Genomic DNA, 11,799 nt, shown 5'->3' on the forward strand with positions numbered 1-11,799 from the left:
ACAGGCCGGGGCAGGGTTTGTATTATATTTGAATAAAAATTTAGGACACAGATAATTGAATCTGAAAATCTTAATGATCTACAGATTTATTATAGGACTGCCCACCAATTCAAGAAAAAAATAGTGAATAGGTTACATAAATTTTTGTAAAGTCCATTGCTTCTCAGACTTTGAAAAATGCACCAGAATCATCTGGAGGGTTTGTTATAATGCAGATTGCCAAGCTCCACCCTCAGAGTTACTGATTTAGTAGGTCTGGGGTTAATTTGCATTTCTGAAATACTCTCAGGTGATCTTGAAGCTGCTGGTCTGGGACCACACTTTGAGTACCTACGGTGAAGACCTTTAATTTATAGGCAAAATCCATGTTTCAGGAATGAAAACAAGATGCTCCTGATTGGCTCCTTTGCAATCTGCTAGTCTCCTTTGCTTCTTGAGTTATGAACACTCTTCTTTTATGCTGGATGTAAGGCCAAACCTTAAGTGGGAATGGAAAGGAACATTCGTGCCTGCCAGTTTCTGAAGGGTGAAGGGAATGGGGCTTGGATACAAACTGCAGATCTTTTTGAAGAACTTTAGCTCCCTTTCTTAAAGTAAACTGCTTAACATCTGTTCCTCAAATAATTTTCCCATCAGTGATTCAAGGGTGCAGCAACATTTGAAAACCAATGGACTAAGGAATTTTTTTTGTGGTACATGAGTTTCTGTCTTTACTGTCATCTTCATCTTCAAATCCTGGGTTTGATCCTTTTCTTTACTTTTCTGGGGTTATATCATGAACTATGATCATTACCTTCCTAAGCTGAGTCTCCAGACTACTCAAGTACTATGTCTGCTAGTCTCTGGTGTTGGCCTTTTGCTTCCTAAATGGATTGTGATTCAGAGGGGGTTGGGCTCAGGCACTGTCAGCTACCCTGGGCTACTTCCTTCCTGGCTCTTTGGACCACAGTCTCAGCCAAGCTATTGTCAAAGTGTATACTGTTCTCTCTCCAAAATACTTTTACTTGTGCTTTTCAGAATAGGATCTGGAAAATAATGCCTCCATGTCATCTAGGCAAGATCTACTTGAGTGATTTAGTGGAAATTTGGTTATTTTAGCCAAATTGGCTGGTACTGAGAGTTACTACTAATACTGTATGTTCACAGAACTACTGACAGCATTTGTCATAGGGTGTGCTTATATCAAATAGTTAGTGATTGAAAAGGAATGTAATTAATCATATAATTTGAGTGGTTCTGGCTTCCGCTAAAAGATGTCATGAAACAAGGCATTATGATGGACAATTCACAAAGCTGTGTAGATCAGACTAAACCACATGCACAGTGTACTCAACTCTGGAGCCATGTTCTTTTTTTTTTTTTTATGTGGTTAACAAGGCTTTACTTTTTTTTTTTTTTAATTATTATTTATTTATTTTTTTGGCTGTGTTGGGTCTTCGTTTCTGTGTGAGGGCTTCCTCTAGTTGCAGCAAGCGGGGGCCACTCTTCATTGCGGTGCGCGGGCCTCTCACTATCGTGGCCTCTCGCGGAGCACAGGCTCCAGACGCGCAGGCTCAGTAGTTGTGGCTCACGGGCCTAGTTGCTCCGCGGCATGTGGGATCTTCCCAGACCAGGGCTCGAACCCTTCTGCATTAGCAGGCAGATTCTCAACCACTGCGCCACCAGGGAAGCCCTGGAGCCATGTTCTTAGAGACCTTCTTGAATTCCTAGTGTTATCAACAAAATAATCACATGGTCGGTCCACACCTACATTTCTGACCATCAGGCTAGCTAATCAGAACACTTGGCACCCTGCGTTTACTTTATGAAAGTTTCAAAGGTTCTTTCCTGAAGGTATTTTGTCTAATAAATGAAAACTCAAATGTTGGAAACCTAGTGGCCATTTTGAAAATTTAGCACTAGCTGTTTTCACTACAAAAATGGCAAAAATGCAGTTCCAGTGGAGAAACGTACATACATTATTCATTATTTTTATTATAAAACTGACCTGGATATGAAATAGGTTGTTACTTTATCTGATGTGATCTTTAACAAGAACAGAGTAGCAGACAGTTTGAGCATAACTCTAGAGCACTGTATGATTGAATGAGTAAAATGTCATAAAATTTTCAGTACTAGGTAGAATTCACACTGCCCATTAAATTGAAGAATGAGAGAAGCAAGACTTCTGCTGCCACACACTTTGGTAAAGAGTCTAGTTTTCTTGATACAAAAATAAAATACCCATTCTATTCTCTTTTGAGCAATATCTTTGAAATATTACTGACCTCAATGGCAGACGTTGCTTAATCTGCAAATTTATCAGCTAGCAAACCATTATTATTGCTAATAACCTTCATTCACATTACTCAGAGCTGCTGCTTCTTCCATTCTTTAACAAATGGAGTACAGCATGGTAGGCATACTGAAGCCTATTAAATTTTCACACACCATTAGTCCCCACCTCCCTTAAAGTTTAGCTTGTATTTTATTTCTTTTATGTCATTTAATCCATGAAGGCATTTCCTTTCTACTAAGGACAAATATTGAGTGAAAATTTGATGCAGTTTAATGTAATTCTCTTCTGTCATTTAGTTAAAAAATAGTTAAAGCATGAACTGAAAGTGGATATGTGAAAATGTGGTGACTCAGTCTGTTAACAATATTTTAAAAGTAAAAATAATTTGTTTTGGATGTGTGAATGCTGCCAAACTCACTATATAGTATATAACTTAAAAATAGCAACTCCCAAAATCCTTTAGTTTGACTGGCGTGATTCATCATGACTGCATCACAACAAACTCTTTTCAACAAGATTATTTTTCAAGGTTGAGTTTAGAAAACATTGACTTTTTAATCCTCTTCCCTTCATTTATTTAACTTTTGGTATGCAGTGTTTTGGTACTTTCCACCAAAATTTCCGCCAAATTAGATAAAAGTGTTTTCAGGGAATGACATACAAATAAAACAGAACTACCTTTCAGCTTCTAATAATTTGCTGTTCCTTTCATAAATTTCCAGAGGGAAGGCAACCTTTCAATTAATGGTGGGTATTTGGCCTTTGGCCAAATATAGTAAAGACAGACTTGCTAATCACATTCATGATGATTTTCCAGCAATTCTTGCCAATTAAGGTATTCATATGCTAGTGAAAACTAGGTATGTCTCAAGCCACAGATAGGCCTTTTTGGATCAAGGCTTGATCCAGAAGGTAGGATATATGTTGTGAAGGTCAGGAGAACGAGTTTTGTTTCCCAGCAGGTCAGGAAAATAAAGTCTACAAGTTTTCACAATAGCTGAACTAGGATAAATGTGACTGATGGGGTTATGTCCTTGAATAATCAAATTTTTAATGATTAAAGAATATTATAAGCATTTATAATATTATATTATAAATTATAAGCCTTTATAAAGCCAGGTCCAGCATGTAAAGAGCTTAGAAGTCTGAACTCCCATCCTTGCAACAAGGAAAAAGCTGAACAAACTGAAAATTACCAACTCTATAGATTCATCAAAGAATGGAAGCCACAGGGCAAACTGCTGCCCCCAAACTGTGAACACAGACAAACACAGAGAATCACAGTTTATGGGGAGCAGAAGCCATTGCTGTACCTTGGTAGGAACACTTAAAGGGTAATTAATTGTTGGAGACTAGCCTGAGAGAGAGAAACTTTTGTGAGCCCAACCTTCGGAAGGCCTCCACGCTTTCCTGCGTTTTACCTCCAGGAGCCCCACCAGGAGATAATTTGGAGGAAAATTCCATTCATGCTTTTAGCAGGTGGAAGGGAAAAGTAACCATTTTGAAATAAGCTGAGGCCTGTCCTCATTGGAAACTGTTTTACCAGAGTCTAATTGACTTGGGTTTTACCAGAACCTAACTTACCTGGAGGAAGAGAAATATCTAAATCTGGCTCCCTCTAGCCTTCCTGCCTCACCTAAGGGGAGAGGAAAGGAAAAAAGCCGAGAAGCACTTGTGAAGGTCAGAGTCCAGGGACACAGTGTCAATAAAAGACTGAAGCTTAATCATAGGAATGTAGAATGCCTACCCCCACCTGCCCTGCCACACACCTACCACCACATCAGTAGGGCTTCTGTAAAATAATGAGTTACAGTTGAAAGAACTGTAAGCCTCTGGCCCTATTTAAGAAGGAATCTCTAGGGAAAACAAGGGAGACAAAAACAAGGACCCTAGAGGAAGTTTTTGCCTCTGAAATCACACCTGCAGCGAAAGAGTAAACAAAACCTAACTCTTAGCCTTATGAACATAAAACCTCACACTAAAGGATTGTTTACCCCAGTTCCTTTTACCTGATATATCATATCTGGCTTTCAACAGAAAATTGCAAGGTATGCTAAAAAGCAAAAAATAGTCTGAAGAGACAAAGCAAGGGTCAGAACCAGACCCTTATGGCAGAGATTTTGGAATGACCAGATAGGGAATTTAACTGTGATTAATATGCTAAGGGCCCAAATGGAAAAAGTGGACAATATACAAGAACAGATAATAGAGATTAAAACTCAGATTCAAAAGGAAGTGCTAGAAATCAAAAACACTTTAGTAAAGAAAAACTATCTTTAATGGGCTGATCAGCAGACTGGAGAGGATCAGTGAGCTTAAAGATATGTCAATAGAAAGTTGAACTGAAAGGCAAAGAGAAAAAAAGAAACGGAACAGAGAAGGAGTAAATGTCTCTTAAGCTACAGAAATAATGGTGTCCATCGTGTGTGTAATGGGGTTGTGTGTGTGTGTGTGCATGCTTGTGTGAGTTAATTTTTTAAAAAAAACTATGATATCCATACAGTTTTGGAGCCTCATTTATCCAACATTGTGCTTTGTGAGAAATTTTATATGCCACTATAGAATACATTATTTTATTAAAGTCTGCCATTTCCTACCTCCAGCCTTTATGCCTCCTCAGTATGTCAAATGTATTTGTTTATATATTTTTCTTTAATATATAGAATACATTATCATCTAGTATGAGAATGTGTCTATATGAGTTTGCTAGAGGGAAATTGTGAATCTCAACAAAAATATTAAATACTAATGTGCAACTTCTGAGACACTCTGCTTTCCATACGTAGGTTTTGCCAACAATGAGTTTAGCAAACCTTTTCCAGAAAGGAATGAAAATGACACAATTTCAGGCAAAGTGCTGAAGCTTTACATTAGTGATGAAAGAAAAATAAATTTAAATGTTGAAAGCTGCAGAATATTTAATTGCAATATTTACAAGAGACTTCTCTTTTGAAGTTTCTCATTTTTTATAATTGTGTTTGTGGACGGTTGTGTAATTTTTTGAGGGGGAAGATAGGGGTATATTGAAACGTTTAAATTTTACTAGGGTTGTGGTCCAATTGAAGTAAATCTTTGCAAAATGTTAACAGAAAAAAATTTGTTCAGAAATATGAACTAGCTTTCCCTGATATCTAATGGATAGTTTGTTCATTGATTACTTGTTAAAGTTGAAAGTATTTTTAAAAGAGTTTTTTTCCTGCTCCCCTGTTTCTATAAAGGATGTCTCATCTGGTGAAAATAATAGTCACCCTCTCCTGACTTTCTCTTTTTGTCTCATGATTTGGTCAACAAAACAACTAAAAAGGGACCATGGAGAAAGTTTAGAGGTCACTTTTTAAGGAAAGAAGAAAAACAAATGAAAAGAGAAAAGGGATATGTTAGGGTGAAGGAAGTAACATTCCAGGATGAATGTCTTAGGGAGAAAAAAGACAGCAAAAATAAGGAAATAAGGAAAATAATTAAAGGAATAAACCTAGGTTTTCATGCTTTTTTGCCTCTGCCCTAATTATATGGTATCATCATTTGACTCTTAATTGACCAGGAAAGGTTTAGCTATGGGAAAAAATGAGGGATCATGTTATGAGACTGTTTCTCAGTTCCTTTTTTGCTTTTATTGGTATTACTTCTCTTGTCTTGTTCCACTTATAAACTTTGCCCTTTGCAAGTCAGAAGGAGTACAGACATAGCTCTGAAGTTAATATGTATGACAGCCCTGAAATTAATCACATCTTCTGAGATAGTAAAAATTCATTTTGGAATAGTGGACTGCAGTGTGCAATTGATCATAGCGTACTGCTTCCTTGTTTCTTACAGTATCTGGATTTTAAGGTGTTCTTTTTTGTCAATTACTGTGTTTATCTTCAAACTGTATTTCTGTGACAACAAATTACAGATATAAAATTCAATTTGATTTTTTTAAACTGGTAAGCCTTAAAAATAAAACCTTTCGACTTTTCATCTTCCCATCTATTTTATTCAGTAAAAATAGCATTCATACACCATCATAGCCCTAGGCAAGCTATTCATGAATTCTAACTGCTTGATCTCATGATTAACATAGTCATAGAAACCTTACAGTGAGCTTTTGCTTATGATTTCTCTTTGATGAGATGTTCAAATACAGCTCCAAATTGAATTTATTTACAAAAACATGTGTGTATATATATTCTATGTAAATATTTTATATATTCTACATATGGCATGAAGAGTGACTCTATAGGTTATAATTGAATTGTTTTGTCAAATTTTAAAAATGTATATCTTCTCCAATATGCACTTGCATCTCTGCTAACTTGAGTGGAGTTTTATAAAATTGGTTTCTCACATTTAAAAAATTTGCTAGTCTCTTGTCTGTTTCATACTCTGTTCATTCTAGGTTTTTTAAATTAATTGGATGTAAAAAGTACACACTGTGCTAAAATAAATCACCTAAGGTCTTTGCCTTGGAGCAACTGTCTCTGGGACTAACCTCTCATGTAATATTAATAGCACGTAATAACAACCTGAAAGAAGTGTTAAGCTGCTATAGCCTCCTGAAAACCTAGAGAATGTTATAGTTGTCAGCTTTCATCTTGTATTTTTCTTAATATATACATTTATATTTCTTTTCTTTGCTCTTAATCCTGAAGAATCTTTCCTACCTAAGGTTTTGTAGTAATAGTATTAATCTCTCAATGTAGATCATCATTCTGTTTGCAAAATTGTAATTGTGATATTCTGAAGGCCACAGCTAGGGAAGAAATCTTTCTGGTGATATTCTGAAGGCCATAGCTAGGGAAGAAATCTTTCTGGTGATTCCTATTTTACATTTTAGGAATCTGATATTGATGAGAACCATATTTCAAGAGAAATAATGTGCTTTGTAATCCATGTGGTGGTCTTTCCTTGCCCATCTACATACCTCTGTTGCCTCAAGCCATTTTTTAGAAAAAGGATGAAAGTGGGGAGGCCTGACCTACCTGACTTGGCCTTGTGGATAAATCCCACTCATAGGTAGTACATCACATTTAGGATGCTGCCGAAGTCTGCTATTGCCCGTGGCATGGGGATGGGGCTATACCTTCTGTATGCTAGATTCTATTATAATCTCCTGTTCCCAAAGTGAATATGTAAAATATTAAGGGAAACTTAATGAATTTACTGTAGGCTTCAGGTAGTTGACCCAAAGTTACCCGTTGCTTAGTTCAATAGCTGGAAGATGAGGTGGCTTAGCTACCCGACTGCTTGTCACATCAGGATCAATGACTTGGACTAGGTCTTGAACTGTGGAATGGGTAGATGTCACACCTGAACATTTTAAACTTCAGTGTCTTCATTTTCTGCCCCTGTCCTTCAGTCCTCTCACTCTAGCCTCTTTTCTTTTGTCTGGAGGCTCCTCTCCCAACCACACACATACACAAATACAGAGAATTTCCTAACCCCTCTCTTTCCTATTATCCCTTGTGTTTTTCAAATTTTGTAGCCTAAAGCATCTGCTGAAGGCTTTTCTCACCTTTCTTGATGGTTTTCTGCTGGCCCTGCAGAGATGGATGCTTTGTGCTAGGGTTTCTGTGTCTTTTGGCTGTTAGAAGAGAATAATGAAGACTTTGTTTCCCATTTTGACAGAAGAAATAGATGATGTTGTGGGGTAGGGGTTTTTATTCCAGGCTGTAGCTTATTTTCACCCAAAGTATTTGAAATCAAACACACCTCCCACTGTGATGACTCATTTATTTCTAAAGGTCCCCATCTGGTCTCTGTGAGAAATTCATATTCTTCCTATTAACATGACTTTGACCTTATTTGTAATAAACAAATAACTAATGACTCTGATCTTACTAGAACGCAAGAGCATCCGCCTTTCTGCCCTGGGCTATGTGAAAAATTGTCTTACATTAACAGGCAATGAAAGGTGGTTATGTCTATTTGCCTCTCTTCAGTTTCTAGATTTCTTCATGAATAATAGGGATGGGAAAGAAATTCGGTCCACCAAATTAGTTCTTAAAAAATAATTTGTCCAGTGTTGTGCTGAAATTAGTAAACCAGGAAACATAGCCTCTAAGAGAGACTCATTTTCTTCATTCCCGCTCTAATCAGTGTAGATTTTATGTCCTCTGTCAAATATAGGAATGTTTCCAGATACCTTTATGGAACATTCATTTTATTTTTATTTTTTCAAATTTTCAAGATAATCTAGAATAAAATTATAGATGCTTTTGTTTATGAAGGGAGGATCATAAGATAATCTAAGAAATTTAGCTTAGAACATCTATGTGTTCTTTGAGAATAATTAAGATTAGTCTCAGTCACTTAGATCTCTGAATCTTCTCGGAACTATTTTTGGTTAATGTTGAAAAAAGTACAAAGGCACTCATGGTTGCTCTCCTCAAAGAATGAATATTTTCACAAATGTGATTATTTTTTGTAAATAGCCACAAAATAGTATAGTTTCCTCTTATGAAAATGAACTTCACATATTCAACTGATATTAAACAAGACCTTCAGACTCTTAGACTATTTGTAATATTTTGATAAATAATATGTATCAGAGCTTTAATTTTTCTGAATTCTCTTTTACCTATACTGTGGTATCTGCTTCTTTCTCTGGTTAGCTGAAACTTGCTATTTTAGTCCTAATCCTTAACTAATCTGTTACTGGCCATTGTAACAGGTAGAACCTATTCCTCACCCCGGGTACCTACCATTCTTATATCTCCTTTTCATTTCATCTTTTATGTTTCTAGATGGCTTTTTTCTTTTCTTCTTTGCCTATTGCCTTGACCCTATCATTACCAAATATCTTCCCCTTTCCTGCTATTCTTCTAAAATTATTTGCTATAACTATATTTTCATCATTTTGTTGCTGGACTTTACCTCCTTTCCAAGGGTCTTAGAATGGGAAGGAGAATGATCTAATGATATGTGGAGTAACAAGAATTGCATCTTATCCCTCCACTGTTCCAAATGAAATACCATTATCCATTCATGAGTTCATTGATTACCTACGATGTCATGTGCCAGACAGACATGGTGTTAGGGGCCCTAGGGACACAAAGACAAACATGCTGTTGTTCCTGAAGTCAAGAACCTTTCACAGTAAGCTCCAGAGAAATGTCTGATTCAGGTATACCTTGGTTTATGATGGCAGATAATTCATAGCCTCGAGACTATTATGATGGCAAATTATTGTAGATCTCCATATCCGTATTTGAATCCTATGTACTAACCAGTCCTTTTGCATTGCTGGAGAGTGAAGGTAGTCTGAACTACTATTTCTAAATAATTGAAAAATTTCTGAGTTCTTGATCTGTTTTTTTTTGTGTGTGGGGGATTATCTTAAATATATTTCACTTTTCTCTTCCTATGATTGATTTGATTTAGGTTATTGGAAATGGTGGGGAGTGTGATTATCATGATACAGCAGTTAGAAGGTAACAATACAAAATGGTGACCAAAGTTAAGATTCACTTTTATATGAAATAATAGAGTGAAAAATATGTTCACATTTTTCAAATTGTGTTTATTTGGGAAATGCAATTAATAATATTTTTACATTACCAGGAAAAAAAACTTAGTTGACATTAATTGCCTAGTACATGACAGTTGTTCTGCCTTACATGTGTTACCTGATTTAACATTCTAGCTGAGCTATTGTTTTGCTGTCAAATACCTAGCCAGCTTATTCTGCTATATTCCATATGATGTTAGTAACTTAAGTGTTGGAAATAGATAACACCAATTAAAATTTGCAGTTTTTATCTAAGTATTTTTGTGCATAGGCAGTCTTTCCTTTGCGGTTAATTTATGTGCATATCTTAAAAGTAAAGTTTCTTTAGAAATAATTGGTTCAGCCAAGTGTTTACTCGAATTCTCCCTCTCTAGTAGATGCTGTAATTTATAATATGCTTTTCTATTCCTTTCCTGTTATTGCAAATCTTTGTTCAAACTCTGGTCCCCATGTTCACATTTTTTTCTAATGTCAGTACCTGGTTAAGAAAACAGTATTAGGACTAGAAATCATAAGGGTTCACGAAGACTAGGAGGCGAATACTGCTGTTTCCCACTCTGCTGTTCTGGTGGGATGTTTTCCTCAGACCTTGTCCTTCTGTCTTGCTCCTGTGTATCCCAAAGTCCTTGTTTTCCTCTCAATTTGCTTGAGAGCCTGCTGAGATGAAGAGTTCTAAAATAAAGTTTAAATTTACTTCCATCTTTTATGTTTGCAAGCATCCTTCATTATCCTCTGTATTTGTTTTCCTTGTAGGTGCAAATGAGGTGGAATGTGAAATGAGTGACATTGCTGCTGGTAGTAATCAATCTTAGAAAACACCAAGAAAAGGTTTTCATTTAGGGAAAGGATTATAGGGGAAATAATTCTATAAAAATATAGTATTTACTTCTACACTAGACCAAGAAGGAAATTCTGGGTAAAAAACAGTCTGGTTCCTAGGCCAGGTGAAATAAGGTAGATAATCTAATTGCTTGGACACATAGAAGAGGATGGTAGAAATCAGTAAACTAAGACATGTTCCACATGACTTCTTATATTATTTTCCTCTAAACTCCTAAAAATACACTTCTTGCCCTTCACTCTGTCCACTTCTTACAGCTGCCTTGCTGGATCCCTTGTCTCAAGTCTTGGAATTCACCAACATGAAGTTAGGCATGGTTCTCCTTTCAGGAGGCCCAAGAAAGTCAGATTATTTCCAACTTTAGAAGTACATCAGAAGCTAACTGGCTTTGTTGTGCTGTTAGAAACTCATTATCAGATTCTCCTTCCAAAACATATCCCGCTATACAATACCATACCTATGTATTCACCACTAGAAAATTATTTCTTAGAGGCTTTCTGGGTTTCTAAGAAATTAAAAGGCAGATTTCCCCGTGGTTATTAGCACATATGAGCATATGGGTGATTATGACACACCTAAGAACAGATTGCCAAACAATATATCGTAAGATGTGTGACCAGAGAATTCATGCCACCTCCCAGTTCCAGTGGCTTTACTGATTCTAGTAAATTTATGTTTTACATAATTTGTAATAAGTTTAAGTTATAAGTATAAACTATGTCCTGATTACTAATACTGATGTCTATTTAAAAATGAAAGTAAAAATATTTGTAAAGTAATATTTGGCATGATTTAATTTCCTGGGAAAATTTCAGATGTTATCTAATATTGTATCCAACTCAGTTTTCCGTTTTTTGGCTGCATTGGGCCTTCGTTGCTGTGTGCAGGCTTTCTCTAGTTGCGGCAAGCGGGGGCTACTCTTTCTTGCAGTGCGCGGGCTTCTCATTGCAGTGGCTTCTCTCGTTGCAGAGCACGGGCTCTAGGTGCTTGGGCTTCAGTAATTGCGGCATGTGGGCTCAGTAGTTGTGGCTCATGGGCTCTAGAGTGCAGGCTCAGTAGTTGTGACACACAGACTCTGTTACTCCATGGCATGTGGGATCTTCCCGGACCAGGGATCAAACATGTGTCCCCTGCATTGGCAGGCAGATTCTTTTTTTTTTTTAATCTAAACAGCAGGTTTTATTTTAGCCTTAA

General features: G+C 36.5%; 1 protein-coding gene across 1 annotated transcript in view; it reads left to right on the forward strand.

The window, feature by feature from the left end:
* Window positions 1–11,799, forward strand: part of THSD7A (thrombospondin type 1 domain containing 7A) — a 743,356-nt gene that overhangs the window by 58,368 nt on the left and 673,189 nt on the right. The window lies entirely within an intron of this gene.

The sequence above is a fragment of the Eubalaena glacialis genome, chromosome 8 (genome assembly GCF_028564815.1).
Source record: "Eubalaena glacialis isolate mEubGla1 chromosome 8, mEubGla1.1.hap2.+ XY, whole genome shotgun sequence".
Lineage (NCBI taxonomy): Eukaryota > Metazoa > Chordata > Mammalia > Artiodactyla > Balaenidae > Eubalaena > Eubalaena glacialis.